Genomic DNA, 27,268 nt, shown 5'->3' on the forward strand with positions numbered 1-27,268 from the left:
TCTTCATTCTTGTCTCCAAAGTGGGCGGGGAGGTAGGCGGCTGGGGCAGTCCCTGCTCTGGCCTTTGATGGGGTATTTTCCAGATGCAGCGTCTGCCTGCAGACAGTGCGCGTGGGACCACCCCTTGCTCTCCCCGGGGTCAGCTTCAGCCTCTCAGACACGCGCACCTGACAACACCCACTCCTGGGAGCCTTTGTCAGGCTCAGATGTGAAGTCTTCGGCGCATCTGAGTGAGGGAAAGTCCCCTGGCCCCCGGGGGCTGGTGGCTGAGTTAAGTGTGAGTCAGGACGAAACCCAAAGCTTTCTGCTCGTCCCTATCTGCAACGCCCCCCCCCCCCCATCCCTTCTTTTGGAGCATCCTAACAGTGCCTTCTGAAGTCCCCTTTTCTAGATATGGGCCTCAGCAGAACATTATCATTATTTTTTAATTACAAACACAGCCTCGCTGGGTACAGAAAAGTGCCCTCAATTTGTAAACCCTCTGCATGGGACTCTCAGAGCTGGCTCTGAGATCGCAAAGTCGGCTGAGAGCTGGACTCCAACGCTGCCCGCCTAGCAACCCAATCCCGGTACAGACATCCTCAGCAACCTCATTAGAGGCCTAACAAGAGAGGGGACTGTGGCCGAGTCACACCAAGGGGCAGGCAGGACAAAGAAACAAACAACACAGCACAAATGTCTTTGTAAGGCGGCTCGGAGGAAGGAGTTAAAATTGTTTTCTTGCTGGGACTTTAAGACTCCCAGAGCCCAAGACAAAGCTGAGTGGGTGTGTTTCAGGACATAGGCCTAGATTCAAACAGTCTGGAGCTTCAAGAATATTCTAGAAGCATGCAACGAGAGACTCAGTTTCCATTCCCCAGCTCCCTGGTGTTTTCCTTGCTGTAGCTTCTATCTGCTCAAGTCTCTGTAATGAGAGCAACAGGCAGCCGGGCAGGTCCTGAGGACAAGAAAATCGCTCTGCTACACTGTAGCTCAGCTTCCTTGGTGAAGAGATGAGGCGACTGAAGTGACTTTTTTTTTTGGTTAGTATTAAATTATTTTTAAAATAATATTTATCAGCGTGAACTCGAGGAAATGGAAACAAGAGGGTTTCTCTTTGTTGCTGTTTTTGTTCTCTTTTCCTTTGTCTTGTCTGCTCATTTATTTGACTTTGGGAGGGTAAGGCGGGGCACAAATGCTGCATTGGTAACTAACTCCCTAGACACCACGTTGCAAATAAACTATATAACTTCTGGGTGGGGACGGGAGGGTAAACCTAGGAGTGAGTGAAGGGGTGGCATTGTTCAACAAAGAGACTCTTTATCTGACTTATGCAACTGCAACCCCTCTGTACATCACCTTAATAATAATAATAATAAGACTATGAAGAAGGTAAAAAAATATGAAGGAAATGGCATCCCTCCTGTCAGCCTACCTCTTCTGGCTTTGGTAGGCATGCTAGGCAGATAGCCTCTAGCCACATTCAGGAGGCTTGGGCAGAAGAGGGTCAGTGGTAAAGTCTTAAGGGAAGGAAGGACAGGGTAAACAGACAGACATCGTTTCCTCAGAGGCTTTGAGAAACACACAGGCTACTCTACTGGAGGAATACCAAACATATCAGCTGGAACACTGACAGGCCAGTTTACAACCCCCTCATAGCCTGAGAGTTCTTTGGGGTCTAAGTCTTAGGACGAACCCATCTCTGCTCCTTCCGATCCTAGTTAGCTCAGGCTAACTAAGCACATACTAGGATGGCTTGAACAACAGAAATCTAATCCTCACTGTTCTGGAGGCTGGGAGGTCTGATCTTAGGGAGCCACCGTGGTGGGGTTTGGGTGAGAGCCTGTAGAGTCTGGCTGCCTCTCCTTGTGTGCTCGCTTGGTGAAGGGAGAGAGAGACACAAGAGAGAGAGACCACTGAATTCTCATGGGGACACTAATACAGTTACAAGGGTCTCACTCACATCATTTAAATTTTATTTTCTCCCAAAGGGCCCTATCTCTGGAGACCATCACAAGGGGAGGAAAAGGTCTTAACCTATAGATTTGGGGAGACAGGATTCAGCTCATGGCACCTATACAACCACACACGCAGCGGGTGTTCACTGCCGGAATCCATGTATCTGTCTGTTGTTTTCTGGCTTTACCCTGTCCACTAGCCCCATGGGTTTGTTTAATGGAGAGACACACATGCAGACTTGACTAGCATACCGAGCGGCCCTCCCACCAGCCTGAGCTCTAATTTTCAGATGGTTTTGCTTCCCCCCCCCCCCACCCTCACAACATAATCTCCATGATCTCTAGACTTTCCCGAATGCTGTTGAAAGGCTTGTTGTATTTATCTCCGGAGAATCCGCCGTGCCCCTGTGCAATTTTCCATTGTCATGGTTCATTTTAATTTCCTCTAAGGCTGTTGGCCACTCTCGTGTTCAGAAATAGCTTGTTCCACTTAATAAAAGTGCTTAAATATGCACATACGAGAAGTTTCCTTTGCTTGCTTCTGAACAGCACAGTAAGTGGAGTGACTTACACGCCTTGCCTTGTGCTCTGAGGCTCAGCACAGACTGCTTAGGAAGGAGAAGCTCTGACCCAAAGATTCAAGGGCATAAGGCGGCTCCCATAGCTTCGGAAGAAAACTGTGCCAGCCTGGATTGCCCTATATCTCATTGCCCAGCTGACAGTACCCTGGGTTTCCTGGGGTCACCTCCCCTTTCACAGGGCTCAGAGCACTGGCTTGGCAGCCAGAAGGTCTGGATTCGAGGCCTATTTCATCACTGACTTTGTGACCTTGCCAGTTGCGACCTATCTGAGCCTGCTTCCCTCATTTACCTCTGCTATAGTTTGGATTTGAAATGTCCTCCCAAAGCCCATGCTTTCAGGTGTGGTAGGCAGCGTGGCACCTGTGGGAGGAGGCAGGCAGGGCCTCCTCTAGGTGGGAGGCGTTAGGTCACTGGGAGCTAGGCCCTAGGAGGGAATTATGGGACTCTGGTGGACTCCTTTTTCTCTGATTTCCTTCCTGGCTGCCCCGAGGTATGGGAGTTTGCTCAACCATCTGCTCCCACCTGTTGCCTCAGGACCTAAGCAACAGGGCCAAGTGATTATGGACTGCAAATCTGGAAACTGTGAGCCGAAAACGAACCTTTTCTCTCTGTGAGTTGATTACCTCAGGTATTTGTTATTGAAAAGACAAAGCTAACTAATACCATCCTACTCCCTCCTTCTAAAGACAGGTTTCAGGAAGGAGTGGGAATCCCCTGCTTTCAGAGCCTTTGCTAGCATCTGGGATGAGGCAGGAGGCTCAGCAAACGGAGCTGTTACTATAATCGGGGGAGCCAAGAACACAAACATGTTAAGGACCCTTTTCAAAAAGAATGCCCTGTTTTCTCTGGGTTGCTGGGGCCAGCACTGCCCTCTCAGGCAGGGGCTTCATCAGGAGAGGACAAAGGAGTGGGAAACTGGCTGAATCAGGATTCAGAAACTGTCTCCACTGGAAAGCCTGTTCGGTGGCTCTGAGGCTGGTCAGCACACGGTGGCCTCTGGTGGTGGCTGGGTTGAATTGCAGGTCACTACCCGTCTTGCGCTAGGACTGCAGATGACTGGCAGAGACTGGCATGAGAATGGGGAGGGGATAAGATGGCCACTGAAGGCGTCGCGTTTGTGGGCTCAGGAAGCCAGTTCCTATCCCATGCTCTGTCCCTTGTCCTTCAGGACCCAGAGAACCAATGAGCAAGCTCTGGGGATGTGAGGGAGAAAGGCCCAGGGGATGCAGGCCTAAGGATTCTAGTCCACAAGTGCCCCAGAGACGCACCTTGTCATTAGAGCCCAGCATGGACGAATCAGGAATATGAATTAACGGTCCCTCGCCACAAGTGTGAGGATCATTTGGGGGCTATCCTCCCTGGAAACTTATCTGTAAATATCTGAGTAATCCCACTCCCCTCCCTCACCTTCATCTCGCTTCAAAACTCCTTTAGATGGCTCTCGGGAGCTAGTTTATATATCTACTGGAGACCACAGTTCAGTCAGCAGCAGGGAGTGGGAATCCTCCTGATTCCAACGCCAACGATTCCATCCACACTTAGAGCCCTAGACCCCTAGAATGACCCACATCTTCCTTCACACATGCATGCGTACACACACACACGCACGCACGCACGCACGCACGCACGGCACAAAAGCCCACATAACCTTTGTCTGCTCAGGCTCCGAGGTCTGCAGGAGTAGCTGGCAGATCTCCTGTCTGCTCCATGGAATCTTTCCTTTTCCAGTGGCTCCAAAACACAGTCCCCCATGGCCACTCTCAGCTTCTCTCCTAGACACTTTTTCCTAAATCAGCTTCCAATCTGACTCATTTCAGTTTTAAAACAAGAAAACATCAACAAACACGATGCCGGGGAAACAGATGGTAACAATTACAGGAGGGAGAACACAGAGCCCCCTCTCTCTGCAAGGGGCAGGCGCACATGCTGTTTTCCAGACAGCGGTTGTCCCCTGGCCACCCGTGTGAACCTGGCCCGGCCCCGTGGTAGAGCACAGCGGGCCCCGCAGGGGCCACAAGGCCTGCAAAGCACCGTGAGGCAGGTCCGCCCGATCGGGGGACCATCCAGTTCTCCAGGGGGGATGGAAAGACACTGTTCACATCCCAGGCGACCTCACGCGAGTCTTGAGGCCCCTGAGAGGCCCAAGGAAAAGGTGAGCTGGCTTCCTTCAACTGTGACCGGCCCTCACATCAATGTGCAGAAAGCCTTTGTCACACACCAGCTCCTGAGCTCCGGAGGGCAGGGAGAGGCTTCCCGATCTGGATGGTGGTAAAAGACTGCAAGTTCAAGTCCAAGTTCTGCCACTTACAAGTGGGGAGAACTGGAGGTGAGCTAAGAGCCATCTGGGTGCCGTCCTTGCCTCAGTTTACTCCCCACATGGAACTCATCTGAGGACCAAGAATTAGCACATCAGAAGAACCAACACCACGCCCAGAGCCCAGTGAGAGCTGTACGGAGACACTGCCATTGTTCCCCATTCCCATGGCCAGCTTCGTGTCAGGTGCTCGGTAAGAAGCCACAGGACTTGTCAAGTGAGGGCTGAGGAGGTGGCCTTCAGCAGGCCATGAAGCGCAGACACAGTGGCCACTCTGGGAGTGGGCACCATACACTCAACTGCAACTGCAAGATAAACCCTGTGGTTGAGGTGGGTGGTGGGGAGTCGGCTGGAGGGCCAGGGAGCAGACAGTCAGATGAGTCCCGCATCCGCAGTCTGTTGTGTTTCATTCTCTTGGACCTGCTGTTTAGCCATCTTTGTGGTTCGGTAGGACAAGGACTCTGCTCTGCGGCAGATCGGAGGGGTGGAGAGTCAGACAGGTGCAATCCACTGAGGAGGTCAGGTTCTGTAATGGGGGCAGGGCACCCTACCCCAGCCATATGGGTTCAGGAAGCCAGGAGGGGACAGGGCTGAACAGCAGGATGAGGCAAGGCAGGGCCTTTGGGGGGTCAGAGCAGCAGGGTATTAGAGTGAGTGGCTTGAGCTTTTGTTCTTTTATTACCCAAGTGCCTCGGGCAAAGGATTTAATGTCCCTGAGCCCCAGTATCCTCATCTGCACATTGAGAATTCCAGTCCCTCTGCATCCCGAGCAGCCGGATGAGAGGCCCAGAATCCCAGGTGCCCACGGGCTCCTGGCACGCCCAAGCGCTCATGCAGGTGATCACCGCACACCTGCGTTGGGGACCCAACTCTGCCCTTAGACAAACATTTGCACGTAAGTTCTGAAACAGCAGCAAGAGCCCCCAGCACATCAGTGACCACAAATGTCACACAGGTGTCCTCGATGCACGCCCCCCATGTACACACACACACACACACACACACACACGCACAGCTGTGGCCCCTGTAGGACGTGGCTCCAGGTTCTGAGCAGCAGGGGGAGGCAGGAAGGGGAATCTCCAGGATGAAAGGGCCGAGGCCACCTTTGACCCCTCTCCGCCCCTCCCAGAGCTGCCACCCACCGCCTGCGGCACAGCTTGTCTGGAAGCCCTCCCTCCGTGGAGAGGCCCCGCTTCCTGCTGCACAGTTTTGGCAGTTCCCACTACTCAGCTTAAAACACATGAACGGACAGTTCTGCTTGTTCTTTGGGGCGGGGTGGGGGTGGGGGGGGGCTAATGGCCCCCGTGCTTTCAGTCTGTGCATTTCTGGCCTCCTTGGCATCAAGACTGAGAGCATGTTTCTCTCCTTCTGATCCTCTCCTCCTCCTTTCTCCTGCTCGCTCTCCTTCTTTCTCCTCCTCTTTCTTTCCCCTTCCCTTCTTCTCCATTCCCTCCTTCCCTCTCTCCCCCCATCTCGATACCCATAATTATGCTGCCCAGCCTCTACCACAGCCACTTCCACCTTCCCCAGAGAGCAGTAGACGGGGAGTGCGGAGGCCTGGCTACCTGTGCCAGACCCTCCTCCCCTCTGGGCCTCATTAGAAACCCAGGCAGTTGGAAAGCATCTGTGGGCCTCTGCCCGGCTGGGCTTCTCCGCTCTCTCCCAGGGAGCAGCTCGTTCAGCACCTGCTCCCATCCTGGGGCTGATGGGAACTGGGGACTCTGCAGGCAGGCTTAGTCAGACTTGTGCTGGGTGGGAACCCCCCACCCTGCAGTCCCATGCTGATGCCTCCTATACATTTCTAGCAGCCCCGGCCATCTTGCCCCTCACTTTGCCTTTTCCCGGTTTCTCATGAGTGTCTCCTGTGGGGCCAATCTGTCTTTTGTGTTTTAGAACAGTCATTGTATTCACCATGTAACTATGACCAATCCTGATCCCGGAATGTAAGGATCCAGTGGGAACCGGGACAGCACCTCTCACCGCTCCAGCCTGCCTTGTCAACTCGGCCCGCCTCACCTCGTGTAGCTTGCTGCTTCCTGTCCGCAAGCCTTAGCCAGGCCTGGACCTCTATGTGTCTGCTGGACTCCTCTTCAACAGGGCTCAAGCCCTCTGGCCCTCGAGGACTCCGATCAGGTGTCTTCCCCTCACAGACAAGCCTTTCGAGACAGTTCCCTTCTCGGCCAGATCAGACACCTACCTTCCGGTGGCCCAACATGTCACATGGGGATCTCTGGAACCTGGGCATGTTGTATCTCTAGGATAGGGCCCAGCACACAGTAGGCGCAGAGTGAAAGTGTGAGGCAAGAACTGGGCCCTAGAAGGAGGACTCTCCTCGAGGGCAGGGTCGACAACCTGGACTTCTGCGGCTGCTGGCTTCACTGCACCCAGTTACGCCTCTATCTCTAGGGCAAAGGAAATTTTGAGTCCTTTCTAATCAAGCTGTCAATAGGGAATCCTGACACCACACATTGATTTTTTTTTTTTTTCACCAAAGGGAGGAGGCTTCCCCTGAGTTCCGCATCTCAGCAGTCAGTTCATATTTCTAGGCTCTAATCTCTTCGGCCATCACAGACCAGCCCCTGCTACAGCTCCTCTGGGGCCTGAACTTCTAAAATCCACACGAGTGCTCCATCAACCGGGGTGGCTCCCACTGAAGAAGAGCCACGCCCCAAAGGCCTACCGGAGTAAAACCGTTTCTCCGATCTGTTTTCCTCCACTCCCTCACACCACTTTGAGGCCCCAGACTCTTCTGAGAACAACCATGGCCCTCAAAATATGTCCACTTGCCTAGGCTGGCAGCAGAACTGTAACACTGCAGGAGAAGTGAAGCAATTCTGTGCCTCGCCCTGCAGATGTCCCTTGCCCTGGGTGCGGATGAATTAGACTCACCCACATCTGGGGGGACAGAGAGAGACATGCTATTTAAAAACGCTTCATTCATGGTTGCCTTTTCCTTCTAGCAGGAGTGAGTAGGGAGGTGGGCAGCAAGTCTCGGGAGCAAGGGGTGGGGGCTGTGCTGGAACATCCTGGCAATATCGACAGAGAATCCGCCCTTCCCTGGCTGAGGGGCTGCTGCCTTGGAGGAGGGAGCCCAGTGTCCCGGAGTCAGAACCCTGCAGGGAGGTTCGGCCCTTGCCTGTGTTCACAAAGGCTTCATTCTGAATACTTCGGGTTTGAGTGACTCCCTCTTTTCAAAGAGGACACAGGGGACCTGGTTAGGTTATGAGTTCAGGGAAATGTTTCAAGCTTTCAAACCCTGCCTTAATGGATGCCATCTATATATCTATGATTTATTATAAGGTATTGAAGGCTAGAAAGTCACCTGATCACAAATCAAGGGGAGCTTGGTGATACAGTTCCTGTCTACGCCCAAGGGTCTGAGACTCAGAACCTCGGGGGTAATCTCCAGTCTGAACGCTAGCAGGCAGGAAATCCAAGAGCAGCGGATATCTCAGTTGTGTTGAAGGAAGGAAAAGACAAGTTCAACAAAGAATAATTTCCCTTATTCAGGGAGGATCAGCTTTCTGTTCTCTATTAGGCTCCAGTATCCACAGGTACATGATCTAAGGAGACCGTGGTTGAGGGAAAGCTACACATGGTCCAGATACAGTTTACCACTGCACAGCAGATGCTTGATTCTTCTTTCCATAATGCCACCCAATTTCTGTTAATGACATGCCAACTTCCAACAGATCTGAAAATTGCACTTTATCACTTAATCCAGGCATACTACCTTTTACCATGCTTTTTTTTTTTGGCCACCATTTGCTTTTGGGAGGGTGTATTGTTATCATTTTTCCATAAAACTAAGGAGAGAGAAACTCTCAGCAGATCACATGACGACTTAAACATAACTGGCAACAACTCAGGAAGGACCGAGAGCTCCTCCAGTTCAACTGGGCACAGTGGGGCTTTCTGCCTTTGAAATTTCTTTAAGGATTCTTCTGTCATTTGTTTTCTTGATGGTGCTTGGTTGCAATCACATGTAATAAACCCAGCACTAAGGTGGGATTACTGTGTTTAGGGCTTTTGGTGTTTTGGCCTGATCTAGCCTTTCTCACAGACACTACAGAATAAACGTCCACACATTAAAATTAACCATCACACCACCTACAACTCCCACAATCATATTGCCTCTTGTTGGATTTTTATTTGACTCTGTGCTGTGGGTAGCGTTGAGGCCAGGCAATAAAAGGAGGGGAAGATGAAGAGAAGGAGGAGGAAGAAGCCAAAACAATAAGAATAACAAACAGGCATGGACAATTCCTTCCAGAGCCAGGGAACTTTCCTCTGGCGTTCCCTCCCCAATAAATCCTGCCCACTCCCAGGAGAAGCAGCGTCTGCCTCTTCCCCGCCCCCTGGCAAAGGAAAGAAATAACCATACCACCCCAGCACATCTGCTCCACACCTCGGCATATGCTTCGCCTAGCTTGCTTTCTAACTGTTAAAACTACAACGGGCAGCGTCTTCCGCTTCCAGCACCCTGGGGTCCCTCTGGGGGCCCGGCCTTCCCACGCTGCTGCTTTATGCATTACACACAACATCAAAAATGTTCCACTGGCGGTTTCAAGATTCCTAAAAAATAGATTAAAAACATCTTTAATACTCTCTGAAGAAGCAATATATCACAGGAAAAGCTGTAACCTTTAGTATTGCTGATATTATCCAGGCTCCGGGCTGATTAGAAAGGTAACTGGAGCCAATTCTTATTCTGCGTGGCTGCCGCTGGAGGTGCAGGGCTGGTTCACCCACCATTCACGCTCTCAAGCTAGGAAGCCGTTGAATTTCCAAGTATTTGCCTAATATCCTTTTATATAACCCGAAAACCCAAAGGCAATAATTTCCAAGAAACAGCCTTCTCCTATTAACATAGTCTCCCTGACAATAATACTTGTTGGTCCCAAGAAATAACAATAAGTCCTACACAGAATGCATTTTCCTGCTTATTTCTTCCACCACCGAGCCGCAAATGCAAGGAGCCACACGGAGCTGCGCCAAAGCCAGCTGGGCAGAGGGAAAGCGAGGCGAATTGTTAAGCAGGAAGGCTGTACAATGACCAAACGCCAAGTCCAGGCACGTGGAGGTCTCTCTGGGGGTAACTCCCCACCTCAGCGTCCTTGGCAAGTGCCCTGTCTGGCCAGAAGAAGAAGAGGAGGAGGCTTGGGCGAAAGCAGATACTTGGATTTCCCAGCTTGTTTACCCTCGTTTCTTTCTGAAGGTTAATGTTATGGGCAATCAAAGCTAGCTGAGACAGGGAAGCAGAGAGAGAAAACAAACCCTTCAGACCAGTGAAAAGTTTCCTTGACGACTATAGTCAATAGAAAAGTGTTCCTATTTTCACAGGAGATTGTGATTTTGCCAGCTTTTAGTTTCAACCAAGCTGGTCGAATACCCTGTGATACCGCCGCGGCTCTAATTCAGAGAGAAAGCTCAGGGATGGGGAGCAGGAATGCCCGTTTCCCTTTGGTGTGGGAAGTCAGAAGTTCTTTCGTGCTATTCTTGCTGCCTGCCCAGCTCTGAGGAGGCAGGGCCACAATCATACACACCCTCCATGGTTCTCGTGTCCTTGGGCAAATAGCTAGACTTCTCTGAACCTGTTTCCTCATAGTGTCAATTTGAGTTTGGGGGGAGGATAAGAACAAAAGATGTCATCAGGTAAATGTAGAGCAAAACTACACTTGAGATTACGACTCACCCCAATTGGAACGGCTATCACTAAGAGAACAAACAGAGCTAGAGGCACGGTTCAAGTGGTAGAGCACCAGCCAGGAGTGAAAAGGTCAGGCAAGAGAAACAAAAGAACTACCACAGGATTTTGCTATACTACTCCTGGGCATTTATTTGAAAGCAGGAAGTCAGCATATACTAGAGACTGTCATATATTATTTTATTGTGGTATTATTTACAAGAGTCAAGGTGCCCATCAATAAGTGAAAGGATAAAGAAAACGTGACATATATACATGCTGAAAAATTAGTCACAAAAGAATAAGCTTATGTCATCTGCAGAAAAATAAGAGTAACTGGAAATCATCATGTTAAGTGAAATAAACCAGACTCAGAAAGACAAATACCACATGTTTTCTCTTACATTTAGCATTCAGACTATAAAAACAAAGGCATGAAAGTGGTAGGGGGAGTTATTTGGGAAGAGAAAGAGGATACAAGATGGGGGAAAGAGAAGGTAAAGGGATGTATGTGAATATGATCAAGGTACATGATAAACATGTATGAAAATATAATGAAACCCACTACTGTACAGTATACACTAACAATCCCCTCCATGCAGAAAAGAGCAATGAATGCCAAAGCTACCTCTCAGGGCCTGTCATGGACTACGGTTCCAACCCTCAAAAACAAGAGCACCTAATACTCCCACCATTCTAGGAAATGTGTTTGTGAATTGTTTGCTTGACGACTGCAATCATGCTTCTTTTAAATAAAATCTTGACTTTAAAAAGATCTTTGTAAAATTCCGTATTAAATTATTCCTCAGAGTATTGATGGTGAAAAAGAAATTGAAGGCAGCCCAGGCAGAGTGGTAAGCATCTGTAACCTCTGCCACTCTGGAAGAGGGTGGCTTGAGGCCAGCTTGGGCAGAAAATGCAAGACTACTCTAGTCAGAAAAGGGATCTAGAAAGGGCTGGAGGCATGGCTCAAGTGGTAGAGCAGTGGACAAGTAAGTACAAGGCGCTGAAATCAAATCACTGTGCCACCACCAGACAACAACAACAAAACAACAACAAAACCCCCGAGGACACTTCTATTTTCTTTATGCAGAAGAATTGAGTGTGGGAAAGACGATGGACTCAGTCTCTCCTCTTCAACTTACATTGCTGTGTTTGTTTTTCCCCTTCCATCTTTCCTTCTTGTAAGAAAGGTTAGTTTGGGTGAAGTGAGAGTTGAAGGGTTCCAGAAATTGCAGCCTTGCTGTCAGGGGGCTGAAACGTAAAATGAAGTCCAGGTTCAGAAAGAACTTTCTACACTCTTTCTAAGAACAGAAGGGCTGACTGTGGCCGGGGCGGAGGCTGTAGCTGCCGAGGACAAGGAAGAGGAGGAGGGATAATAGAAGATGCAGAGGTGAAAGAAGGGGGATAAGGTGTGTGTGTGTGTGTGTGTGTGTGTGTGTGTGTGTGTGTGTGTGTATGTGACAGAGAGAGAGAGAGCTGGTGTGCAAGGTGAGAGTGGCTATTTATTCACTGTGCGGGGCCCCCAGGCTGAGTGAGGCCCTTCTTGCGCTGGCTTGTCGGATTCCGTAAGGAGAGGCACCAAGCCCAGCAGGCCTGCAGGACCCAGAGGTGGCCAGGAGTCCACTTCCCTGAAGAGAAACCGTGGGGATACCAACACCCAGAGTTGGATTGCTTGTAGACAGAAACTGGCCGTGCGTGGCTGGGGTTGACCGGAGAGGAGCGGTGATGGCGCCGGGCCGCAAGCCCGCACAGCCGAACCTCACCGATGCGGTCATTTTAATCCCACATCCTCAGCACCCGCGTGCGTGCGCAGTGACCCTCGCAAGGGCATCACCACTCAGCTGCAAACCCGGGGGGGCCCTGTGGATGTGAAGCCACCCAGACTGGAATAATAGGTTTGCTCCCAGGGCCTGGGATCTGCTGGTGGCGGCCGCACAAGCTGCTGCCTCAGCAGCCTCCCTCCGCCCAAAGCCCCTCCCGCAGAGCTCAGCTCCCTGCCTGTTGCCCACCGCCCACCACCCTGGGGCTGCATGCTGGGGGCAGAAGGGCTGGGCATCTCCGGCTGGCAGCCACACCCCTCGCCCTGGTGAGTGAAGACAAGATGTTCTCTGGGCAGATACCTACCTGAAGGGAGGAGTCACAGAAGCCGCAGAGCACAGTTTCATTTAGAATTGAGATGGAGCGAGCCTGGGCGTGCAAGCTGGGTTTACAAAAGAGCAAGCGACCCGGATGCAGTTGTCTCTTTTGTGACGGAGGAATAATGCCACCCTCCATGCGAAAGGTCACCAGAAGGCCTAGGACACCACAGGCCCAGGATACACGCTCCATCAACACAGGTGTCCCGACGGCTTTGAACAAGTGACAGGAAGAGCTAAGCTGTGAAAGGGAGTGTAGACTCCCACGGACAGGACTAGAAGGGACATGCCGGCGGGAGCAGAACTTTGGGGGAATCCTGTTAGATTGGAGGCCTTGGTCTCTAGAAAGCAGTGGGTCCTGATTCTGCTATCCATGTCTGGGCCCAGGCGTCTTTCACCTGGGTGATGCAACAGCCTCACTTCTGGCCCAGGCTGGTTGGACTACAGCCCTATGGCTCCCTGCCGCTTCCTGGACATGCCGCCCCGCTGAGCCGGCCTCAGCTCTGAGCTCTGTGCCTTGCTGTGTGCAGGTCATCCTTGCTGGCTTACTTATGTCTTTGTCCACAAGGCACCAAAGTGAGGTGTTTTCCTGCTCTACTAATGGCACACCCAACCCTCCTGTTCATTTTCCCCACTGCGCTGATAAATATTAGGTATGTGATTCCCAAGAATATATTCTCTAGATTTTGTGAACAATAATTTTCTCTGTGAAGTCATTAATTAGGTTTTTTTTTTTTTTTTTTTGGGTGGGGGGAGTAGTACTGGAGTTTGACCTCAGGGCCTCGTGCTTGCTAAACAGGTACTCTACCACTTGAGCCACACCTCCAGCCTCTAATTAATTATGTTTTCAAATCATCTATGCTCTCATTACTATTTTTGTCTGCTTGTTCTGGTACTTAGAAAATGTGTTAAAAGCCTCCTACTCTGTGGATTAAATTTTGTTCCTCCCTATTCAATTTGGCTTTATATATTCAGAGGCCACGATCTATGTTCTTAGATGCATACAATTTTATCTCCCAGGTAAACGGAGTGGGGGGGGGTTGTTAAAAATAATTATGAGATATTCTTTTAAAACTCTAGTACTTCCTTTTGTTATAAAGTCAATTTTCTCTGACATTTATATAAGTATGTTTGATTTTTTTCTACATGGCATATCTTTTATTTTCTATCCTATTTCTCTTTCTGTACCTTTTTAATGTGCTTTTCCTAAGTAGCATATAGTCAGAATTTTAAAATTCAGTCTGAATAGCTTTGTCTTTTGGTTAGACATGGAAATTTGATGCAATTACTGATATATTTAGGTTTAAATTTATTATTTTACTCAATGCTTTCTGTTCATCTTGTTCTACATTCCATTTTGTCTCTGTCTCTGTCTCACTATCTCTCTTTTGCCTGCTTCTGGATGAAGTACTTTGTATTATTTCATTGTGATATTCGTAGAAATCACAATTCTTCCCCTTGACTTACTGCAATATAGTATTTATACTTGATTCCTTGTTAATTCAAGGGCAGTAAACTAATTTAACTTTGTGTTCCCACCTCTCCCTCCCCTTCCTGTCTTTTCTTCCATTCCTTCCTTCTTTCCTTTTCTTTCTTTCCCCTCCCTCCCTCCCTTCCTTCCTCTTTTCCTTTTTTTTTCTTTCTGTGCCAGACCAAGGCCTTGCAGCCCCAGCTTCCTTGCTCATAGCTGACACTCTATCACTTGAGCCATGCCACCAGCCTTAGTTTTTTGTTGGGTAATTGGAGATGCAGTCTCGTGGACTTTTCTACCCAGGCTGGCTTTGAACTGCAATCCTCCTTGAATCAGCCTCCTGAGTACTTAGGATTATAGTAGCATCTGTGGAGTCTGGCAACCTGCTATCCCATTCTATGACATTTTTATAACGATTTTATTTCTCTTTATATCATGTCTAACAAGAAAATGTTTTAAATCGCTTTATATAATGAATATTATTCATCTAGATATGGACTTAAAAAATTTTTTTTGTTGTTTCTCATTTTGTCCGGAAACTCTACCTTTCCAATTTGAATGAACAACTTTTTGCCTTCAGAACAAAGTCTTTCCTTTAGTGTAGATTCTGTGGAAAAATTACCTCAACAAGTATTTATCTCAACATCTTTTATATTAAAAAAATTCATCTTTGTTCTTTAAGGATATTTTTCCATTGGGCCTACATTTCTAGGCCAGTGATTTCCCTCAGTACTTTAAAGATGTCATTCCATTTTCTCCTGCCATCTAATGTCTCTGTTGAAAGCCAGTGACATACCTAGTTATTGTACCTTTGAAAGTAACTCCCCTATTTCCCCCCTGCTTTTACTTTCTTCTTTGCCTATTTAGTTTTTGGCAATTTTGCTCTAAGTCCTTGGATATGGATTTCTTTTTATTTATCCTTCTTGGCATGTGAGTGCTTCGTAAATTCATGACTTGATGCCTTAACAGTTAGGGATGTTCTCAGACACTATTTCTTAGAATATTGCTTCTTACTCATTTTCTCTCTCCTAGGTCTCTAGAATCCCATTATACACATGTTAGACCTTTTCATTGTAACTCCAATGTCTCTTTACCTTTTTTCTTGTACTTTTATCTGATTCTTGTCCTTCTGTGTACTTAGTGCTGGATGGTTTTTCTTATCCACTTCAGTTTCTTATTGTCTCTTCAGCTGACCATTGAGTTTCTTAGTTCTGGGCATTTTGAGGTTATTTTTATTTGGTTTTCAAAAATATATCTATTTGTTTGTCTGTCTGCCTGTCTATCCATCTAGTTTCTGATTCTGGTTCTCTGTCCCCAATCCCCATTTTATCTTTTAACCCCCTGAACATGGTAAGGCATAGTTATTTTAAAATTATCTGGTAACTTCCATGTAGTCAAACCTCTACTAGTATCTGCTTTTATTTCAGGTTGTTGCTAGACATGCTTGTTAGTACTGTCTCCTTGTGTCTGGTTATTTCCTATTGTGTTCCAGACCTGGTCTTTTCATTTTACTTTTAGGAGTAATGTGCAAAATTTCATTGTCTATCTTTCTGTCTTTCTTTCATTGTCTTTCCTCTTTCTTGAGGCCTGGTGTGTTAGTATCTTCTTGCTAGGATTGTTTGCCTCTGCCAGGCACCTCAGTACACTAGCAACACAGCATCACCTTAATTCAGGGCCCTCTGAAGCAGAGGCAGTTGCCAAGCGAGCCCTGGTGTAGTCTTTAGAGCCCCAGTCCAAAGCCAACTGTAGATTCCAATCCTGGACCTCTGACCCTGCAAGGCTTAGTCCTGTCCAGTTCTCAGCGATCTCTTCAGAGCTGGCCAGTAATTCTCGGGGAAAGCTGACAGCGACAACAAGGCTCACCCTCCACGAGCCCTGGCTGTGTCTGAGTAGCTCATTAGCTCCCCAGTGCCGTCACATTGCCATTACACACTGCCAGCTTTCCTCGCTGCCTTCAGCAGAAGCCTTGGTCTAACTTCAAGTTAGCCACTTTGAACATGAAACTCGCTAGCACTTATTACCATCGAACACACTAAACATATTGCTGTTATGTTACTTATTAGGTTCAGCGTTTTTGCATCCATTAGGGTCTACCCCATGAGGGCAACAGGTTTTGTTTCTTTTACATACTAGGTGCTCATAAATTGGGAAGGGATGCATGAATGGATGACACTGCCACAAAGATTTCTTCAACAACCAGGAATTGCCATTTCTTCTTTTGTACAAGGCTGGAAAATGTGACTTGGGCTAAGTCTCTGGAGTGAGCTGGGACAGAGCAAGAAGCTGGGGTTTCCCGGTGGCATTTCAAGCACTTTCTCCCATGCCACAGGGATCCTTTCCTTTCCTAGGACGGAGAGGACAAAGCTTGCATACAATAGGCTAGCATGGTGACAAGAAACAGCCTGCTCATCGGATGACTGATGAATCTGAGGATTCCAGTACCCTTACTCAGTTCCACAGGGCAAATACAAATAGGGAGCTGAAAGGAAATGGGAATTGTGGGATGGCTCTGTTTTTGTTTTTGTTTTTTGCCAGTCCTGGGGCTTGGACTCAGCCTGAACACTGTCCCTGGCTTCTTTTTGCTCAAGGCTAGCACTCTGCCACTTGAGCCACAGCGCCACTTCTGGCCATTTTCTGTATATGTGGCGCTGGGGAATTGAACCCAGGGCCTCATGTATATGAGGCAGGCACTCTTGCCACTAGGCCATATCCCCAGCCCCTGATGGCTCTGTTTTTAAAGTCATTGTTTTAAGCAGTCATTCTGTAACTTGCTACAGCATGAGTTTATGAACTATAATCCAGGCAAAAGATAAAGAGATCTATAAATCTTCTCAGAGAACACCACTCTCTACCACAATTCACTCACGTAGTGACAAGACAGAGATCTGGGAAATTGCTTGGTTCTACAGGCTACACAAGAACAAATATGCCAGCACGGGAAGACACCATGAGTCAGGCCTACAGCTAGACACGCTGTAGGCCCAGTGGTAGCATTAGCGTATGCCTACCACAGCCTAGGCTAGCCCCTCATCACTACCCTGCAGGCAAAAACCTTCCATATCCGAATATGAAAGAGTTTTCGCTATGGCTTGGAGATAAGTGTTCTCAAAAGCCCATTTACTAGAGGCTTAGTCCCCAGAGTGGTGCTATTGAGAGGTGGTGTGACTTTTAGGAGGCGAGGCCCAATGGGAGGTTTTTAGGTCACTGGGAGTGTGCATGCACTTAAAGGGCATTGCGGTCCTTCCTTTGCTTCCTCTGGGTGAGGTGAGCAATTTCCTCATGCACACATTTCCTTGCGTACACTTCCCTCTATTGCTATCAGACATCTCTCCAGAAGTTCAAAGCAATGGATCAGCCTGATTATGGACTGGGACTTCTGAAACTGTGGGCCGAAACCATTCATTTTCTCAGCTATTTTCCTCCACTATTTCAGTGGTAGAAAGCTGACCAGTACAAGCTCCCGGGCAGGAAGGTGGTCAGCCAGGGATGATAAGGCTATCCCTTGCTTCGGATAGCGTACAAACCCTGAAATGTGTCAGTCACACAAACAACTCATCTGCTCAGCTCACCTTTCCTTGCAGACCTCCCATTCCCAAGCCACTGAATACAGTAGTCCAGACAGAGGCCTGGGTTCAAATCCAAACAGGAGTTCAACTCACATTTTCTGCTTAGCGTGTAGCTGTGGGCGACTTGAACCTTGTTCAGTCTGTCTCAGTTTCCTCACCCAAGACAGGAATAAATGAAATGACTGTCCCGAAGAAACAGTTCACGTGCTTGCTACAGATCTCGGCACACAGTAAGGGCATATCATCATTACTAACACCTGTCCTTAATTCCCCCATAGCCACTCATTTCCCTTTTCCCACTGCTATTAACCGTATCTAGGCCATCGCCATTACAATTTTCTGTGGCTGGTTCTATACCGGCGTCCCTGCTTCCTGTCTCCTCACCCACAACACCAGGATTCTGAAGTGTACATCTGACCCCTAGGCCACAAAAAACCCTTCCACGGATGCCTACTGCCCTCAGGATGTGGCCACACTGGCCCCGGCAGTGCTTCTCACTGCCACCTTCTCCTGCGAAAGGAGTGGACAGGGCTGCAGTCTTCAAAGGTCCTGAGCTCAATTTCATCGCTCGGCCTCTGCAGATCTCTCTCTCTCTCTCTCTCTCTCTCTCTCTCTCTCTCTCTCTCTCTCTCTCTCAGTTACACTGATCTTTTTCCACTGTGGGTTTCCCGAGTTATCCTCTAAGTCTCACCTTCGACAAAATACCCCACAGTGCGCAGTATCCCCGAATAGCAGGGCTGACAACAATCTGCTCTGCTGTAATGGATGCAGTAATACCTATTTGGAGCCACTCTGAACCACAAGCTGAGAATGGACCCATCATCATCATACCTCTCACATCGGGGCACAGTGCCCAGCATATTTAATATACTACACATATTTGTTAAATGATTGACCGACTAAATAATTAATTTCACTGGAGCACATCAACAGAATCAGACAAAGCAGAACTCAGTGAATGACTTAGCCTCCCAACTGGAGAATCTTTTGGAACCTGTGCTCATACTCACCTCCTTAGCAATTGTTCTATTTCCATTCCTAGCACAAGAATCCCTTAAAAAAAATCTGTAAATATTTTGCTGCCTAATTGCTTATCTGCACCTTAATCACATAGTGGTTTTATTATTATTATTGTTGTTATTATTAATGGTGATAAATAAAACAGAGCCTAAGAGTATTTGCAGAAGAAAAAACCCAATTGTTTGATTTAGAATTTTTAATTAATATGAGTTGGTGTTTGTACTGAGTGCTCTGTGCGAGAATGGATAATCCTTAGTACCACCCCAATGGGTTTGGTATCTAAATGCTCCATATTGTAATTTACACCCTAAGGGGCCCACAGCACTTCGAATACCATCAGTCCTCCAGTTATCTGCTTCCTATCATCATCGCTTTCTCCAAATGAATGCATTTCAATTAAAGGAGGAATTTACCAGAGTAAATGTGAGGTGTGTATTTTGTGAATTATAGCTCTCACCTCGAATGAAAACAAAACAACCAACGTTTTCTGCTCCTATGATATTCCAGGCACTGAAGATAAGACAAAGGGGAAGAAGATGGGCTGGAGCTCCAAGGAGAATGCAGTCTTGGTGGGGGAGAAGGATGTACCTAAAAGCAACCCATCCAACTTCAACTCAGGACAATAGGGTAAGACCTCACGGATAAGGGAATTCCTAGTATAGGCAGTAGGTTGTAGATACGTTCAAGAGGAAACAAAGTAAAAGACTAGAGCTTCCCAAACAGGGACTGCTATTTTGTGTTTATACACACCACTTTACTCCCCTCTGTACATGGGAACATCTTCCAAGTCATTTCCACGCCTTGCCTTTTCTTTCCCATTAAACCAGAAATGGAGATGGATTTCACTGTCTGTCTGTAGACATTTTGGGCCAACTACTATGCTGGAGAATCCTCCTTCCTACTCCTCCTAACCCTGAGTCAATTCAAGTTACCTGGGAAAAGAAGAACGGGAGAATCTTAATGGACCAAGCAGATACATTGGGGTGTGTATGTGTGAATGGAAGCACACATCATGACAGAACCTTGTTCATCAAAGAACCAAGGCCAGAGCCTTCTAAAGAATGAGATACCAAGGACATGTAGAGTAGGACATGCCTTGATTTTCAGACATGCAATTAAAAATAACTGGTCCATTTGTCCAAGACTGAAATAGTAAGATGGATCCTCTCTCTGGCACTTCTCAATCATTTCTTAATCCTACCTCATTTAAGACACTTAGGGGGGATCAAAGTGACCTTCTTTCAATTCTCAAGCCCATCTTTGACTTCTTGTGAACTCCGGGGAGTTTGCTGGTTCTCTCCGAATCATTATCCCCTGGTGTCTGCAGAGTGAGGGCACTACTAGGATTTGAACGTTGTGTTCCCCTCCAAGTGCCTGTGCTGAAAGCAAATCCCAAGAGTGATGGGCTTTTGGAGGTGACTAGGTTATGAGGATAAGACTTCATGATGGGATTAATGCCCCTAAGAGTTTCCCCAACAAGGGCATTAGAGACTGGTTCAAGACAGGACATAGCAAACAGATACTGTCCATGCAGAATGGTGCCCTGAACTGCAGACGCCTTGATCTTTGACTTCCCAGATGCCAGAACTGTGTTAAGGCAGACAGAAGGAACGAAGACAAGCCCTAATATACATCTAGGGTCCCTAAGGTACCAGGAGAGCAGCTGGCATTCGGTGTGAGCCTCTTTCCTGCCCTCCCTGACATGCCCACTCTGGCCACTCAGACCTCTCCCCCCCAAAGTGTCTCTCCTTTCTTCCCTTGCTCTGATTGCAGTTAAAGCTTTAGAAGAGAAATTCCACAATAAAGGCAACTCATATCGGGCAGTGAATGATATGTTGCTGCTGAAGGTTAACTACACGAATTGCATTTTGTAAGAAAAAGAGTTCCATAAAGCAAACTTGTACTTGCTAAACTGGTCAGGATGAACACAAGATTCTGAGCAGGCAGTGCCTAACCATCTGCCTCAGACGCACAACACACTGTGCAAAACTGGAAACCAGCTGACCAGAAAGGCAGGAACGGAGAGAGGCACAGAAGGGCATCTGGAAGCCACACGGGAGACCCCAAATGACATCACAGTGGCATCACCTTCAGCACGGGTGGCTACCAGCTTTTCTTGAACACCTTGGTATGCACATCCAGTTATGCAGCTTGCACCACCTATATGTCCAAGGTATGTGCTAAAATCAATTATCTCTCATACTTTTTCTTTCCTCCCTTCTCCTTCCTCCTCCCCATCTCTTTTTCTGTTTCTCTCGCTCTCTTACACACACACACACACACACACACACACACACACACTACATATGTACACACAATCACAGGTTGATTCTCCCTTCAATATACTCTCAATTCTAGCTCCTGAAGACTTGGGAAGGATTTGTTAGTGCTACCGTACCCGAGAAGACTGAGGGTTTGGACAAATTTTCTGCTTTTATTATAATCCTATTTCTTCCAGGCCCAGAGGCTAGGATATGTGTCAATTTTCACAGGCAGTTTAATCAGGAAGGATTTACATGTTATGAAAACATGGCCTACTTTTTCTCTTTTTGGTTGGTCGTGGGGCTTGAACTCAGGGCCTGGGTGCTGTCCTTGAGCTTTTTCCACTCAAGGCTAGCACTCTACCACTTTGAGTCATAGTGCCACTTCTGGTTTTCTGGTGGTTAGCTGGAGATAAGAGTTTCATGGGCTTTCCTGCCTGAGTGGGCTTTGAACTGCAATCCTCAGATCTCAGCCTCCTGAGTAGCTAGGATTACAGGTGTGAGCCACTGGAACCTGGAGTGGTCAAACTGACTTCTTACCTCATCAGAAACGTAGAGAAGAGGGAGGACCAGAGTACCCTTCCTCTGTTGCTCACAACATAGCTCTCTGAAGGGAGCTGGGATCTTCCTCCATGGAGTTTTGGTCTGGTCCTTCTCCAGCAGTAACAAGTGCAGTACAGAGTCTACAACGTGCACCAGGCCACTGTCTGCCAAGAGGTTGAGGGCTTCCTTTAAGGTCTTACTGAACAGAGCAGTAGGACATGCTGGATCAGGACCCCCTCCAGCAGCCTGGGGGATGAAATGGGAGTGCCCAGTGGACCGTCCCATAGGCCTTTCCTGTTTTTCATCAGAGGGGCCTGGCCCTCATTCTACCACTGGGAAGGGAGGATATCTGCCTGATTTGGGGGGCAGTATGCATGCACTGGGTGGGGGTGTGAGTCAGGATGGAAGCTCAGGCTCACAGCCAGTTACAGAGCCCGGAGCGGGCTGCATAGGAGAGGAAAGGCGTGTCCTAGGGCTGGGCTGGAGTTCGCCTGTGGTTCCAGGCCCTCTTTTCTATCACATGCAGATGATAAACTCAAATGCCCCAAGGGACTTGGTCTTTCCACTTCACGGATGGGCACATAGTGCTCCAGAGGCCTGAGAGCTCAAGGCACTGTCAGAGCCAGAGGGGAGGGCTACCTGTGTCCAGCTCCAGGGCTCCTGTTGTGACCTAGAAGGAATGCTGTCCCCTAGGAAGTCTGCCACTTTCATCATGTCAGTTCCTTCCTCTGGTGACAATCACATCCCTGTGGGACCACTTATCAGCATACCCTGTTACCCGCAGTGCCTGCCTGAGCTTTGGAGCAGGGGAATAATCTTCCGGCTGTTCAATGGTCCTTCGTGCAGATATCTCATGCTGGGCGGCAACAAAGTCCCCCTGGGGCTGGCCCCCCGTCCCCGGGCACTGAGGACCGGACCATGCTAGGGCTGCCCAGCAGATAGCCACACCTGAGTCCACAGAACTGACTTGGCAGTACTATGGCTATCTCACCACAAGCTTTCTGCACACAGTGAGTGCCCCAGGAGGCAGGGAGAGACATCGTCAGGCAACTGAGAGACCCACCGGTGCCCGCGTCCAGCTGAGTGCAGACACCCTTTCCCTCAGGACCACGTGTGCAGGTTCATCCTAATGAAAACCCCAGGGCTCCTGGCCAGGCGCTGCTCCCCACGGCTGGGCACAACTCAAGGCTGGAAGGAGAGGATACGCACACTGTCTCCTAGGTGTTGATCCAGAACATCAACTCTTACTAGAATTCTTATTCCAAATGTTTCATTTTTTTTTTTTAAGAGGTCTGGGTCCTTGCAAGCAAGTAGCTAGGTAGGAGATCTCCAAGACTCCTTCCGTTCTGGGATCCAACCTTTTTTTCTTTTTTTGTCCTTATGAGCTCAGGGCCAGCCAGAGGCCCTGAACAGCTTGGATCAAGCTGTCTTTCAGGGTCCATGCTTCTGAGCTGCTGTTAAGAGCCTAGCCCCTCTCCCAGCCCTTCTCTCCCCACCCCCTGCCTTTATCTGGCTCATGAAACTCCTAGATTGCTGGCTGGAGAAGAAGGGTCTATTCAATGAGGAGGGATAAGTAAGCTTTGCAGGTGGAGGCCCCAGTAACCCTAGAAATACCCATATGCAGAGCATATACCAAGTCCTGGGAATTGTGCCCAGCTTTAGGCTCTGACTTTGGATCTACTTTATCAAGCCCTTGATTAAGCCTTGGGGGGAGGGTGGGTCTGTACCCTGAGGAGAAGTACTGATCTATGACATCAGCCCTGATTGTCCACACTAGGCTGGGCACATGGGGGGGGGGCAGTCACCTCAAACTCAGGGACTTGTTCATAACTTGTCAAGAGCTGCAATGTCTTTCTGAAGAAATCAGAGGGCTCCAGAGACCGAAGTGCTGTTGGCAAGTCCAAGTTGGCCCAGACTGGGCAGACCGTCTTGCACTCCCTGGCCTCTCTGGCTGGGCCTGGACAGCATCAAGGACCCAGGCTGGAGTGGCCTTCCTTCTTCCCATCCAGGAGTCAGACACTGAGACCAAGAATCCAGTGTTTAAACAATCATTTCTCCAGCTGCCTGTTGGTGTCACTCAGCTATAAGGGACTTTACTTCCACTTGCCTGTCCTGGCTCTCCTGCACCCTCATGTTGTGGCTTCTTGAAGGAATCCTATCGACCTCACATAGGATCGAGGCAGAAGAAGTAGAGGAGGAACCGGTCAGTGGGGGTGGACGTGCTGACTCAGGAACAGCCTTCAGCCAACCAGGACAGAATGTCTTTAAGAGGCTCGGTGAGCAGCCGCAGCAGCCAGTGCTGTTACTAAGAAAAGCCCAAGGAGAAAGCTAACACACGCCTGCCTTGCACAGGCCCTCAGCTGGGGGTGGATGGGGGTAGATGACTCAGGAGGTGCTTTAGGCACAGGGACAATGTCATTGTGGGTCGCTGATCAGCTGGATGGACAGTCTCAGGATGAAGGGGCCCTGAGCTCTGGTTGTGTAAAACCTGGGGAAACTGGATACCATCTGGCTCGAGAGCAGCGTTCACTCTGCTTGTGGAGGTGCTGGAGGACCAGGGACACATGTATAGTCCCTTGGTCTGGCTCCTGCCTCTGGGGAAGGTTTTCTAGAGCTGTGACTGCTCTGGTCACTGAATTCTGCTCAGGCCTGGCTATTTACCCTTGAGAGCTTCCTGAGCGCCTCAACAGAATAGCAGCACTTATTAACTAAGCGCCATATAGGTCCTCGACCCCAAATGTGTCCACCGTGGAGCGCTTGGTATGAGGGCTGTGTGTGAGGGGGCTGAGCCTATACCGATGACACACGAGGATACAGGATGAAGATCCATCCCCGGGGTCTCACCAGGCTTTATCACAGCAGCCGGCTAGTGGGTATGGTGGGTTAGCCTGAGAACCTACTACCCATAGACGTACCATCTTGTGGGGGATTTGCACTCATGTTTCTTTCTGGGCATCTCAGAGTCAAAAGTATCCTCCACCCCAGTGGTTTTGCCTAAAGGAATCCGTCTTTATTGTTGAACTGTAGAAGCTGGAAAGAAATCACAGTAAGAATGGGAGCACGGCTCAGCTATCCTAAGACTTTGGCTGAACCCCGAATTTCCACCCTGGGGTGGGAATCATTTTAGGCAGAGACCCAGGAGAGTCCTTTATAGTCACAAGCATAGTTTAGCTACAGCTTCAAACCTGCTTGCTTTCCTGTGGCAAACCACAGAGGAAGGAGGCTGGGACCATCCCAGGGTGGGGTTTTTAGTCGTATAAATGACTACATCCCCTATAACTGCCGTTGGCTAATAATTCATATAAATCCACACACCCTGAAGGCAGTCACGGAATGCAGACACTTCACAACAATGCCTTTTCTCTCATGCAAGGGCCAATTACATCAGCTAAGCAAATCTCATATCCCTGCTTGCTGAGTCCCTCCATTGTCCTACATGGCATTCACATGCGGTTCTCCACTGTTGGTGACCCTTTTGTTCTGCTTTTCATAATTTTTTTTTATTCTTACAAAGGTGATGTACAGAGGGGTTACTGTTTCACAAACCAGGTAATGAGTACATTTCTTTTTGGACAATGTCGCCCCTTCCTTCACTCTTTGCTGGTTTTTCCCTCCTGTCACCACCCACAAGTTGTATAGTTCATTTTCAACACAGTGTCTGCAGAGGGCCACTGCTGCATTTGTTCTGCTTTTGAGTGCAGGAATGTTTACAGGTCGGTCTAACTCGGTAAATGATCCGGATCCCAGACCTGGGGATCCCAGATGCCCCACTATGAACTCTAAGTTTGTTTGAACACTTGCTAGAGACAGGTTAACTTCTCTAGATGTCAGTTTTCATATCTGTAAAATAGGAACAGCACTATCTCTTATCTCAGGCCTGTAATGAGGCTTAAAGAAGATGACACAAAGTGCTCAACGCAGCTTCAGACTCACGGTAGCCCTCCATACTGGTGGTGCGGCTGCTCCCACTGTTGACTAAGTAAAGGTAGATGACACAATGGTGGCATCTACTCTCTGACCAGGAAACCAATCAGAGGGGAGGGATCTGTGGGGTCAGGGCCAATTTGCATTCTCCTTCCTTGAACTCTCTTTCTTTCTGGGCAGGAGTCCCCAACCAGAGAATTTAAGAAGGGCCGCACACGTCTCGTGTGGGATTCAAGCGAGGAAATGTAGGGATTGGAGGCATCAACCAATGAATGAAAGTGTCAGATACTGAGTTTGAGTCCTGATCTGGCATGGGAAGGGGGCAGGGGCACAGGAGACATGCACTGTGACCAAAGATAAAAGCGTGCCAACAGCTATGCTCAGGAAAGAACAAGGCCCTGTTTGCAGGAGGTCCTGAAGCCTGCCACCACGTTCTGAATCTGGACAAGGAAGATGCTCATTAGATCAGGGCACAGTGCCCTGAATGCCTGTGTCTAGGCTAGAGAAGAGCTGCCCCTGGGACCGAGCCCCTCAGTCTCTAACTCTCTCACTCTGTCTCCACCCCATGCTTTACCGATGTTAGTTAACACAGGCCGGTCGGAATAACTTTGCTTTCCTTTCAGATCCATGCCTATAAAAGGACACTGCGTTATCCTGACTGCCCATAATTCATTACGCTGAATTCCCCTCCATCTGGGTGCTTATACAGTTGTTGAAAAGTTGTCACTATAACCTATTGTCACTGCAACCTTTTATGAACCAGCCTACATTTTTATGTCAAAAATTTATCTTAATGGCCTCACAGCTCTTACCTCCAATTATTTCAGTGTCACTGACCTCCAGCTTGGGCTGCATTCCAGCTAATACGTGAGGACAAATTCCCTCTTCCGCTCTCCCCCTGGCCCCACACTTGAAATAGAAAGAAGCCTCCAGGCAGATGTGGCGTATTCCCTCAAGAGGTACCGGACGGAGACACCTGCAGAGTTTGAGGGAGGACTGGGCCTGTGGGGTGCATCCGAAGGAAGGCCAAGGAAGGCCAGCAGCCCAGGTAGAACACAGCGTGGCTCTACGCAATGGCCGCGAGGACAGAAAAGCAGGGAGGAGGGTGTGGCACCCAGAAACAGAGAAATGAGGGTGGGGGACAGTAATACGCATACTCCTTAGCAACAGAGCAGAAAATGCTAGAAAAAATCATGCCTGCTATTGTCTGTGGATATCAGCATGCTCATGTGTAATTTCTATTGTTCTGATCTTTCCAAAACACATATGTTTGTGTCTGTCCATGTTCATATGCATATATCTATCTAATCACACATATGCATCTATAGGTATATATATGAATATTTGTCAGAAACTACTTACATACTATAAATTGAAGACTTATTAAATATAATACTAGAGTAGAACATATTTATAGGGCACATATAGAATATATAAATAATTTTATTGCGTATTTAATATAGTAAAATATATCATATTGCTCTCTATATGCATATATGTATATGTATATATGCTTGCAGATACTTCTCTACTTTAGAAGTCAGTGATAATTGAAAGGATGGCGAAAGAAACAGGCATTTCCTTCCATGATTCTTCTGGTTACTACGGATGAGAAAAGGCCCTGAATTCCTCCTGTGGAGAGCTTTTCGACATTGTCTACTGCTTCTTGTAAGAGCTGTTTTATGTTCTCCACTTTGCAGAAGAGGAAATAGGGATGGAGATAGGCTGCCGTAAGCAAGGCCAGGAGCACATGGGCCAGGAAGCCCAGGCCAGCATGCTTGCTGCTAGCTTTGGACTACGGAGCCAGCTGTACTTTGTGTTTTTGAA

General features: G+C 48.4%; 1 protein-coding gene across 5 annotated transcripts in view; it reads right to left on the bottom strand.

The window, feature by feature from the left end:
* Klhl29 (kelch like family member 29) overlaps window positions 1-27,268 on the bottom strand; it is a 287,642-nt gene that overhangs the window by 71,366 nt on the left and 189,008 nt on the right. The window lies entirely within an intron of this gene.

The sequence above is a fragment of the Perognathus longimembris genome, chromosome 8, assembly GCF_023159225.1.
Source record: "Perognathus longimembris pacificus isolate PPM17 chromosome 8, ASM2315922v1, whole genome shotgun sequence".
Classification (NCBI taxonomy): domain Eukaryota; kingdom Metazoa; phylum Chordata; class Mammalia; order Rodentia; family Heteromyidae; genus Perognathus; species Perognathus longimembris.